A 12,034-nucleotide genomic window follows, 5' to 3' on the forward strand; every position below is an offset into this window, starting at 1 on the left:
GAAATCATGCTTCTAAAATTCAGAACCCATAAAGTTCAAATCCTAGTTCCGCCTCAATATATTGGCTTAATCCTCATTCCAGTAAGTATAACCCAAAATAATAAACAAATTTCATGGCATTTTGAATATCGTAACGTATTCCTCCTTACAGAAGTTTCCTGGCGCTACTCGCTTAAGCAAATACAAAATTGTTCCTGGGCAGGAAAATTTTGGGTTACCCCAACTAAGAATGCGATGTACAAAACCTCATACCTACCTACATCTAAGTAAAAAGGTCCCAGGAACGCATGCAAACTCACGTTCTATCCCACCCAAAAAGAAGAGGAAAGACAATCAACTCCACAAATGTTCAATTTAATAATATTCTGAACCAAGAAACCAACAAATTAAAAGACCTTCATGCTCAGGCAGTAGAGCTAGGAAATGGGGTCTCCCTTCTTCCAATATTTCGAAAATGCTCCAACACGGGTCCTCGGGTCCAGGCATATTTTCGAAATGATTCCAACTTGAGAAGCAAGCTCTAGTAGTTCATCGAGTTAATGTTACATCATAAATCAGGTAAATGAAGCAATCAGCAGTGTCAAGGCATACTAATAGCAGAGTTTCTTACATGAAAGCTTTAGCTCATCCGGCAGACCATATATAATGATCACTTCCAATGTCCTCGGAGAACAACAGCTCAGCGGACCAAGAAAACTGGAAATAAAGAATACTGATAAAATTGAGGACTGCAACCAGAAAAGTAACCAGGAATTGATGGTGCAACTTGCAAGCACATAAGAAACTGTGTACGAATAAGTTATTCGTCATTCATGTCAAACTGAAAGCAGTAAATGTCAATTCAACCTTATTGGCTTGTTATTTAGTAACTTGTACTTCATAGAATCACTAGATATAATGTTTAATAATTGGCATGTAAAAATAGGTCATAACACCTCATCAATTAATGAAAAACCAAGTAAAAGTTATAATAAGGTTCACTCTCCATAAGTTACCGCATTAAGTTATTTCGTTAGAAATGAAAAAGGTGAACAAGTTTGTTAATTCTCTGAAATCCCAGTCATAGGAAGTAAACTGTACAGTTTTAAATATGCAGTTAGAAGTATTTTATCTATCCTGTTCTTAAGTACTTTACCTATGTTGTTCTTCATTTTCCACATTATACTTGTGCAATAAACGACACAGAGTTTAATATTAATTACTATGTATATATTGTCTTAGATCTTTGGCCAATATTGTCCCTTATCTTTGAGGGTAGATCTATTTTGGTCTCTCAAATATAGCCCAAAGCATATTTAGTCCCTTAAGTATGCTGTTCAAAAACTAATGGTGTTACCCAACTCTGATTCATGAAGCTTGCTTCTGCTCACCTTTTTATTAGATAACGCAAATTATCACTTTAATTACTCATTTTTAGATAATATCTTCTAAAATTTTGACCTTGAAAATATCCCCTTCTGTGCCAGTTTTCAATGAGAAAAAATGACATTGTATAGCCGTTGTAAAAATAATAGCCGAAAAAATGTATATGTTTTTGAGATGGAAAAATTTGTATATTTTTTGTATATATATATATACATTTTGTATGTTAATATACAAAAATTATACAAATTTTAAATACTTTTTCCGCTACCGGATGTAAATAGTTTCAGGCACGGGCTAAAAGTGATAATACAACCAGGTTATTCGTTTGCTTCAATAATATGCCTATAAGTGATCTTGGCAGCTCTATTTTTTTCAAATTTTAACTTTTATTTTTGGAAAAATCAACCGAAATTTTTAAATGTATATATATACAAAAAAATATACAAATTTTATATATTTTTTCAGCATTATTTTTACAACGGCTATACAGTGTCATTTTTTCATTGAAAACTGGCACAGAAGGGGATATTTTCAAGGTCAAAATTTTAGAAGATGTTATTAAAGTGATAATTTGTGTTATCCAATAAAAGGAGAGTAAACGTTTTGCTTCAGAGCAGAAGATTTGCTTCATGAATCAGAGAGTTGGGTAACACCGTTAGTTTTTGAACATATTGTATCAGTGATACTAACGGTGCTCCACTTTAGCATACTTAAGGGACTAAATATGCTCAGGGTTATATTTAAGGGACCAAAATAGACCTACCCTCAAAGATAAGGGACAATATTAGTCAAAAACTCCTAAAGATGACATTAAATGTAATGCAACTAAAACTGAAATATAACAAGGGAAAAGGGACAGGAGACAGAAAACTATAGAATGTCAATTTGTGCTTTCTGATGCAGGAGAAATCAACAAATAACACTAGCACCGCATGACACAGACCAAAAGGATATTCCCTTGTAGTTAGCAGAACTCAAGATGTTTCTATGTGCATATATCTATATCACCCTTTTATAAAAGTTACCTCCATTCAGTAGAGCGCCTTTCATATTTCTTGACCTAGTGCATTTGAACACAAAAAAAAAACGAGTGGAATCCCACAAGTGGAGTCTGAACACAAACATAAAAATAAATAAATAAATAAATAAATAAATAAATAAAGAAGAGAGCACTTTCTTTTTTCAAGACTGTTGGTCTATGACAGACACGTCATATTATGTAATGATCCTAGTTAAGATGCGACGGAGCTGGCTTACTAGATTGTTGGTGATAGCTTTCAAGTGTTGATGGATCAGAATTAGGAACTACCAAACTCTATCAAATTTTTGGTAGAACCCTATGGAACATAGAGGTATAAGAAACTGAAAATGCAACATGCAAGTGTTGGTTCACTTAGATTAACATAGAGTGAGCAATCTGTTCAGATGTCATTTCCAAGAACACATAAAATACTAGCAAATGGCCCCTTGTCATTACCTTAAATTATGCATTTTGCTGGACTTGCCGGTGAAGTTGCATAATCCAATCAAGATAACCATTTGCACCAGCAACTGCATCCTCAATTAGATTTGCAAGCAGGAAGTATCCTTCTCTAGGCTGTTCACCTTGTCTCACAAGATAACTTAATTGATAATATGATCTGTCACTTTCCCTGTACTTGTTAAGCAAGCCCAACAATTTTCTTGACATTTCATTATCTAGTTCTCGAAGACAAACCTGGTTCTCAATGACAAAGAAGAATAACCACATTAGAGAATACTTGATAAGCAGATTGCAAGATTTATCTCAAATTATCGACAAAATGAAGGCCATTAAAGAAAAAGACAAAAAAGAGAGGCCATTCGGTTTAAATAACCCAGGTTGTCCAGCTATGTTAAAGCTATTAAGAAGCCAAACTCAGATTTTCTATAAGCACAACAACAAACAAGGATTTACAAATTCTAAGTAAGCAACATATTTCTGTTAATAGACATCAGTTAGCACAAAAGTAAGTTCCCCAAGGGATATATAAGATCCATCTCCATAAGAACTTGACTTTTTGGTTCTTTATTTTCATTTATGGGGAATTTATCAAGAGAAATGTTAACTGTTAGAATATGCCAAATATGGTAGCTAGATCATCGATTATCAATTCCTGGATGCATCGTCCAAAGAAATTCTTCAACATTCAATAGAGTTTATCCAGTGAAATTTACAATAAATCCAAATCTACGGATTATAGAAGAGAAACTACAAGGATATAAGTAATAGGACCTGGAATACTAATCTGAAACTAATAAAGAAAGGATGACACTCTAGTTTTTTTTTTTTTTTTTTTTTTGAGAAGGTAACAAGTTTTATAAAATAAGTAGAAAAACCTTTAGCATAAAGATTATGCTATAGGTTACAGATAGTTACAAGACCCCCGAAAAATAACAAAATGCAAACCCAAACTTGTGATAGTTACAAAGACCCAATAATATCCACTATAGACTCTACATCCTCCACCAGAGCTTCTTTACACCAAAAGTGAAACAAAAATATACAATTCGTCTTGATCTTCTGTACAGTGTTAGCTCTATCTTCAAAGCACCTTGAATTTCTCTCCAACCAAATTGTCTCCGCCAATGCTTCTGCCTCAGTAGAATACCTTGGTCATTCCAGCAAGCTAACATTTCTGCAATTGTCCTAGGTATTGCCCATTTCACACCTTTCATACTCATGAAAAGATACCACAGCCTACTAGTTACTTTGCAATGTATAAAGAGGTTACTATTTGTTTCAATCTCTTTTCCACACAAGAAACATTTGGAACACATAAGCATTCCTCTCCTCATTAAACAGTCATGAGTTAGAACAGCCTCTTTGACGACAGGCCAACAAAAGCAAGCCACTTTAAAAGGGATTTTCACCTTCCAGATGTGCTTCCAGTGCCATGTCCCATTGTTCATGTGGCCAGAACTATTCAAAATTCCATATGCTGACTTTACAGTATATATTCCTCCGTTGTTTCTTTCCCATATAAGCCTATCCTCTTCTTCTGTGGTGCCCTTAAAACCATCCAACATTTTGTAGAATTCAATCAGTCTCGTAACCTCCAAGTCATTGAGGAACCTTCCAAACGTAACATTCCATCCCCGTATACTCCATACCTCAGCCACGGTAGCTTGGGGTTGCTGCACTATAGTGAACAAATCTGGAAAAGCCTCTTTAAAAGGTCCATTACCAATCCAATCATCATTCCAGAAGTTTTATTGCCATTCCCCACTTTGATACTGACATTGCTAATAAGTCCTGGCCATAAATTTCTGATTTAGTTCCATACACTTACACCATAGGATCCTGAAGCTCCTGCTGTACACCACCTTCCATCTGCCCCATATTTTTCACGGATAACCTTCCTCTATAAAGCTTGATCTTCCAGAGAAAATCCCCATAGCCACTTCATAAGCAAACTCTTGTTATGTTGTCTCAAATTTCTAATTCCCAAACCTCCATCCCTCTTGCTTTTAAGCAAAGTGCTCCATTTTACCAAATTGTAGGCCTTTTTCTCCTTATTCACTTGCCATATGAAATTCCTCCTTAAAGCATCCACCCTTTTCTCAACTTTAACAGGAAGTGGGAAAAGAGACATTATGTAAGTAGGAAGATCATCTAGCACACTATTGACTAAAGTAATCCTCCCTCCCAAAGAGATATAATTACCTTTCCATATAGCAAGTTTCTTTTCAAACCTCTCCAGTACCTCATTCCATAACTCTAGAGATCTATTTTTTGCTCCTAAGGGCATCCCCAAATATGTTGTTGGGAGATTTCCCACTTGATAACCTAGCACCCCTGCCAATCTTTGAATGTTGGTGACCTCATTAACTGTGTACACCTGTGACTTACTCCAGTTGACATGTAACCCTGAGACAGCTTCAAAGACAGATAAGATCAACCTCAGATGTCTAACTTGCTCTTCATTAGCATCACAGAACACCAAAGAATCATCAGCATAAAGCAAAAGAGTAATCTCCAGATTGCTACTGACATTATTCACTACTTTGAAACCCCTTATCCACCTCTCCTGGTTTCCAAAGCTATTTACAAAGTAGACTTTCTTGTGACTCTTCAAATAAATCCGTTACCAGTGTTTTGGATAGCGTGCGGCGACAAATAGCGACGAGGGCCCGCTTCACTGAGGCGAGAGGCGTGCAGCGAAGCGCTCGCCTTTTTGATGTGAAGCGACAATTTATACAAAAACATAAAATATTATATATATATATATATATATAAAATATTATATATATAACTAAAAACTCAATAGCAATAATATATTAATAAATATATAAATTCAAAAATTAAAAACTCAATAGATAGTCATAGTAGATTCATAAACTAAAGTCTAAAAGTCTAAAACAAGCAACATCTATTCTTCTTCAAGATTTTCAAATTCTAGAACTTCAAGAATGTAAGTATTATATTGGCTATCATCTTCTTCATCCTCGGAGTCTTCATCAATTAGAGACCGGCTTGAACTTGCTACTCCCTTTCCCTTGTAATTTGAACTTGAAGAACTCCCTCTAAGACCATAGATATTCTCCTCAACTCCAGCCACCATAGAAACAGTACCCCAATCAAGATCATCTCCTACGTACACTTGTTCATCTTCATGATTTTGGGGGGCTTCAGTTAACCATTCATTTGCCTCGTCAATGTTATCCAACAAAATTGGATCACTGGTATCGCAAGCTTCATAACGTCACCTCAACGTTCTATTGTATTTAATATACACTAGATCACTGAGACGCGATAGCTCAAGCCTATTCCTTTTTTGGAGTGAATTTGCGCATAAATTGTTTAGATTAATTAATAGATACTAATAATAATACAATATAAAATATATTAATACAATAAATATGCTTCTTACATGCTCAAATACGCTCCAATTTCTCTCGCATCCAGATGCACTACAAGTTAGGCTTAATACTTTGATGGCAAACTTTTGCAAGTTTGGAGTTTGATGTCCAAATTGCATCCACCATTCAACTATAGAAAAATATTTTAAAAGTTAATAAGTATAAATCAAAAAAACTAAATTAAAGCTATAAGGATATCTATATTAAAGTTAGTTACCTAGCGACCTTATGTCACTTGCTTTAATGGCCGCCTGTAAACCAAATAGGCTATCTGTTTGTGAGTGCCTACCAAACTCCTCCCCTATTTGATCTACCATCGCTGAATCGGGGACCAACTTCTCAAGACATTGATGGTATCCAACCCACACCTCTGAATCCAAAGTGTCATCTCTAGTGTTCTTGTAAAATAATTCCGGGTTCAGAAAATGGCATGTTGCATACAAAGGTCGATGGAGTTGATTCGACCACCTGCTATCAATAATCTCAAAAACTGTCTCATATTTCCTAACATCTCCCTCAAATGACGTTTCAATAGTCTCTTTGACTCTATTCATAGCTTCATAAAGATAGCCCGTTGGTGGTTCTCTCTCCATCCACCATACGAAGCACCCTAATCAAAGGACCACCAACTTTAAGAGCCCGAACGATGTCATTCCAAAATGATGGAGAAATAAGAACTTTGGCAGTTTCTTTCCCCGCAGCTTCCTTTGCGTATCTATTATCTTTCCATTCATTTGAAAGAACTAGCTTTCACAAGTTTTTCTTTTGCAAGTAAAAACTATGCAAAGTTAAGAAAGTAGTTGCAAATCTAGTCTTGGCCGGTCTCACCAAATTTCTTTCATTTGTGAATTTCCTCATCAAATTCAACAACGGCCTCTGACTGATGTAAGAATATATCTTGACGACCTTAGTGAAAACTGGAAAAGTAACAATAACAATTTTATAGTTAATACTTAATAGGACATAAGTATAAATAAAGTTAAAGCTTTAAAGATAACTATATTAAAGTTACCTGAAGCATATGGGTTTTCCTTGAATATGTCACCAAACATCAAGTTGATAGGCAACACATGGAGTCTAATAAATGTGTGGATACATAGCTTCCATCATCTTACCTGCACTAACATTCTCACTAGCATTATCGGTAACAACTTGTACAACATTTTCCTTTCCAATTTTATCAATAGTCTTTCTAAACAAGTTGTACATTTTGCTTCCATCCGTAAAAGAGTTGCTAGCATCGTAAGATTCAAGAAAAACACTCCCTCTTGGAGAGTTCACCAACACATTTATGATCATTTTCCCATTCTGTGTTGTCCATTTATCCATCATAATGAAACATCCAAACTTGTTCCATTCCACTTTATGCTCCTTAATAATTTTATCTATCTTCCTCACCTATTTTTTAAGATGAGTTACTCTAACTTCATGATAGATAGGAGGCTTCATTCCTGGGCCATATTGTCCTACGGCCTCAATGAATTTCTCAAAAATTTTGTAGTTAACACATCGTACATCCATGCTATAAAGGCACTTACGGCGCGATCCCTCAAAATCTTTTTGGCTTCTAAACCTGAACTAGAATCACATTTTCCCTTTTTTTGTTGTTTTGCTGAGAAATAAAGATTGAGAGGACATTTTGTCACCGTACATGCCGTGGATGACCAACTAGAACTATTTGAAGATATCTTTTGAGTTATTTGTTTTTTGGGGGGTGAGGGGCGGAGGTCCAATTTTATCCTCTTCATCCATTTCATCATCTTCATCAATTAGATTCACCGATGCTTCATAATTCATTTGAGTTTTTGTCACATTTTTCTTCTCAACAAATGCTTTTACTTTCTCCCTAACCTCGGGCGGACAAAGAGGACATTGTACTCTATAAGTCTATAACTGAAAAAACAGAGCAAAAAAACAGAGCCTAAAAAGAAACTCTACTGCCTCTGCTGTTGGTCGAAAAACAGAACCAAAAAAAATAAGAGAAGAAGAAAGAGGAAGGGAAGTTTTGAAAAATATTCATCAAATCCTCTTTCACCACATCCCAGCATTGAATAATGCACGAGCCTTCAATCCCTCAATGATTTCTTGCTCTTCAAACTCCCTCTGTAGCCATTGCTCCTCTGCCTCACTAATTCTAGGACAATCTGGAGAATTGAACTCTAGCCTACATGCTTCAGATTCAGTGTATAAGTGCTGATAAAAGGCTAAGATCTCACCCTTAACTTCCATATCATCCACTTGTATCTCATTAATTTGTCAATGTTGTTGAACCTTCTATGGGCATTTGCAATCCTCTGAAAATATTTAGTATTTCGATCCCTTTGTTTTAACCATTGAACTCTTGATTTCTGCCTCCAAATTAACTCCTCATTTTTGGCAATCTCTTCCAACTCCATGAATAGGCTAGCCTTTTGCACCAACTCATCTTTATAAAGATCCTCGAATTCTTGAGCCACATCTAGTACAAGAATTTTGTTCAAACAGATAGTTTTCAAAAGCTCCAAATTTCCCCCTTGACCTGTCCTCCATTCTTTCAGCTTATCTTTCAACAACCTGAGTTTTTTTGCTAGAACAAAATCAGGTCTGCCCTGTACTTCAAAAGAAACCCACCAGGAAGCTATTTTATCCATGAACCCCTCCGTCCCCAACCACCAATTTTCAAACTTAAAATATGATTTTGTGTTCTCCCAGAGAAATAGGAGCATGATCTGAGGAAACTTTTGGAAGAATAACTTGTTTGATATTCCTAAAGTTTTCATCCCGGTCAGCAGAGAACAGAAACCTATCCAATCTCGAAGCTATACGAGAATTAACTCCCCTACTCCATGTGTAAATTCCCCCTACAAGTGGTGGATCAATAAGCTCTAAATCCTCTACAAAATTAGTGAACTCTCTCATAGCTCTTGAGATTCTCTTACATCCCCTCCATTCCTCCATAAATCTTGTAACGTTAAAATCCCCACAAATAACCCAAGGCCCTTCAAAAACTCCCCTAGAAGCAGCTAACTCCCACCAAACATTCTCCCTTTCTATTCTACAATGAGGCCCATATACCCCAGAAATTTTGATATATAGAAAAGAAACTACAGGTTATGGAGTAGCTCCCAACATTGACTACTTCCCCCCTCCATACTCTGCTATCCCATAATACCAAAATGCCCTCCCTTGTACCGCTAGCCTCTAGACACCCAAATTTTACCTATCTATAACCCCATATCTGTTTCACATACTCCTGTACATCCCCTTGTGAGAAGGTACGGGAGAAAATATGTTATTGATATATTGAATGAATAAATACAATACAAGAGGTCCCTATTTATAGCTATACACTACAAGGAGATATTACTCCTCTTCCAATGTGGGACAAGACTACACTATACATATCTATAAACTAACACTCCCCCTCAAGCCGGTGTATACACATCATATGTGCCGAGCTTGTTACACATGTAACTAATACGAGAACCAGTAAGAGACTTAGTGAAAATATCTGCTAGTTGATCATTCGACTTTACAAACTTTGTAACAATATCTCCTGAAAGTATTTTTTCTCTGACAAAGTGACAGTCGATCTCAATGTGTTTAGTCCTCTCATGGAACACCGGATTTGACGCAATATGAAGAGCAGCTTGGTTATCACACACTAGTTCCATCTTGCTGATTTCTCCGAACTTTAACTCCTTGAGCAACTGCTTGACCCAAACTAACTCACACGTCGCCATAGCCATGGCCCGATATTCGGCTTCGGCGCTAGATCGAGCAACTACATTCTGTTTCTTGCTCTTCCACGAGACGAAATTACCTCCTACTAGAACACAATATCCAGACGTAGAACGTCTATCAAAAGGTGATCCTGCCCAATCAGCATCTGTGTACCCAACAATCTGCTCGTGGCCTCGATCCTCGAATAGTAATCCTTTGCCTGGAGCTGACTTTATATACCGAAGAATGCGAACAACTGCATCCCAGTGACTATCACATGGAGAATCCATAAACTGACTTACAACACTCACCGGAAAAGAAATGTCAGGTCTAGTCACTGTGAGGTAATTCAATTTGCCAACCAACCTTCTATATCTCGTAGGGTCTCTAAGAGGCTCCCCATGTCCAGGCAGAAGCTTAGCATTCGGATCCATAGGAGAGTCAATAGGTCTGCAACCCATCATTCCAGTCTCCTCAAGAATGTCTAAGGCATACTTCCGCTGTGAAATAACAATACCTGAGCTAGACTGAGCGACCTCAATACCTAGAAAATACTTCAATCTGCCCAGATCCTTAGTCTGGAAGTGCTGAAAGAGATGTTCCTTCAGATTAGTAATACCATCCTGATCATTACCAGTAATAACAATATCATCAACATAAACCACTAGATAAATACACAGATTAGGAGCAGAATGCCGATAAAACACAGAGTGATCAGCCTCACTACGAGTCATGCCGAACTCCTGAATAATTATGCTGAACTTACCAAACCAAGCTCGAGGGACTGTTTCAAACCATATAGTGACTTGCGCAATCTACACACACAACCATTAAACTCCCCCTGAGCAACAAAACCAAGTGGTTGCTCCATATAAACTTCTTCCTCAAGATCACCGTGGAGAAAAGCATTCTTAATGTCTAACTGATAAAGAGGCCAATGACGTACAACAGCCATGGACAAAAAGAGACGAATAGATGCTACTTTAGCCACGGGAGAGAAAGTATCACTATAATCAAGCCCAAAAATCTGAGTATATCCTTTTGCAACAAGACGAGCCTTAAGCCGATCAATCTGGTCATCCAGGCCGACTTTGACTGCATAAACCCAACGACAACCAACAGTAGACTTACCTGCAGGAAGAGGAACAAGCTCCCAAGTGTCACTCGCATGTAAAGCAGACATCTCGTCAATCATAGCATGTTGCCATCCTGGATGAGATAGTGCCTCACCTGTAGACTTAGGGATAGAAACAGTGGACAAAGAAGATATAAAAGCATAATGTGGTGACGACAGACGATGATAACTTAAACCGACATAGTGGGGATTAGGATTAAGTGTGGATCGTACACCTTTGCGGAGTGCAATTGGTTGACTAAGAGGAGACAAGTCCGCAGTAGGTGCAGAATCTGATGCGGGGCGTGAATCACCTGAGCCTGATGCTGGATGTGGACGACGATGATAAGTCAAGAATGGTGGAGCTGCAGAAGGTTGAACTGGATTATGTGGAGGAACTGGAGCTATAGGTGGTGGAGCTACAACCGGAATTGTAGGTGGTACAACTGGAGCTATAGGTGGTGGAGCTACAACTGGAGCTGTAGGTGGTGGAGCTGGAGTGACTGAATCTCCAAAAGATGAAACTGGTAGTACCTCAGAAATATCTAAGTGATGACCTGAACCTGTGAAGTATGATTGGGTTTCAAAGAAGGTAACATCAGCGGACATAAGGTACCGCTGGAGGTCAGGAGAGTAGCATCGATACCCCTTTTGTGTTCTCGAGAAACCCAGAAATACGCACTTAAGAGCACGAGGAGCTAACTTATCTGTTCCTGGAGTATGGTTATGAACAAAACAAGTGCTTCCAAAGATACGGGGTGGAAGAGAGAACAAAGGTAAGTGGGGAAACAAGACAGAGAATGGAACTTGGTTCTGGATAGCTGAAGATGGCATACGATTAATAAGATAGCAAGATGTAAGAACGGCATCCCCCAAAAACGCAACGGAGCATGAGATTGTATGAGTAGGGTACGAGCAGTTTCAATAAGATGTCTATTTTTTCTTTCAGCTACCCCATTTTGTTGAGATGTG

At 37.5% G+C, this 12,034-nt stretch overlaps 1 long non-coding RNA gene across 2 annotated transcripts; it reads right to left on the reverse strand.

Moving 5' to 3' along the window:
• Nucleotides 1-88: 88 nt before the first annotated feature.
• Nucleotides 89-7,918, reverse strand: LOC142171536 (uncharacterized). Of its 2 annotated transcripts, none has more exons than XR_012701178.1 (3): nt 7,259-7,918; nt 2,843-3,082; nt 89-696 (listed from the first exon to the last, which is right to left on the reverse strand). It is a non-coding gene; the product is annotated as an uncharacterized LOC142171536 (long non-coding RNA). The 2 variants fall into 2 exon arrangements; XR_012701177.1 differs by lacking the exon at nt 7,259-7,918 and adding an exon at nt 6,258-6,393.
• Between the last annotated feature and the right edge of the window lie 4,116 nt (nt 7,919-12,034).

Source organism: Nicotiana tabacum, chromosome 17 (genome assembly GCF_000715075.1).
Source record: "Nicotiana tabacum cultivar K326 chromosome 17, ASM71507v2, whole genome shotgun sequence".
Classification (NCBI taxonomy): domain Eukaryota; kingdom Viridiplantae; phylum Streptophyta; class Magnoliopsida; order Solanales; family Solanaceae; genus Nicotiana; species Nicotiana tabacum.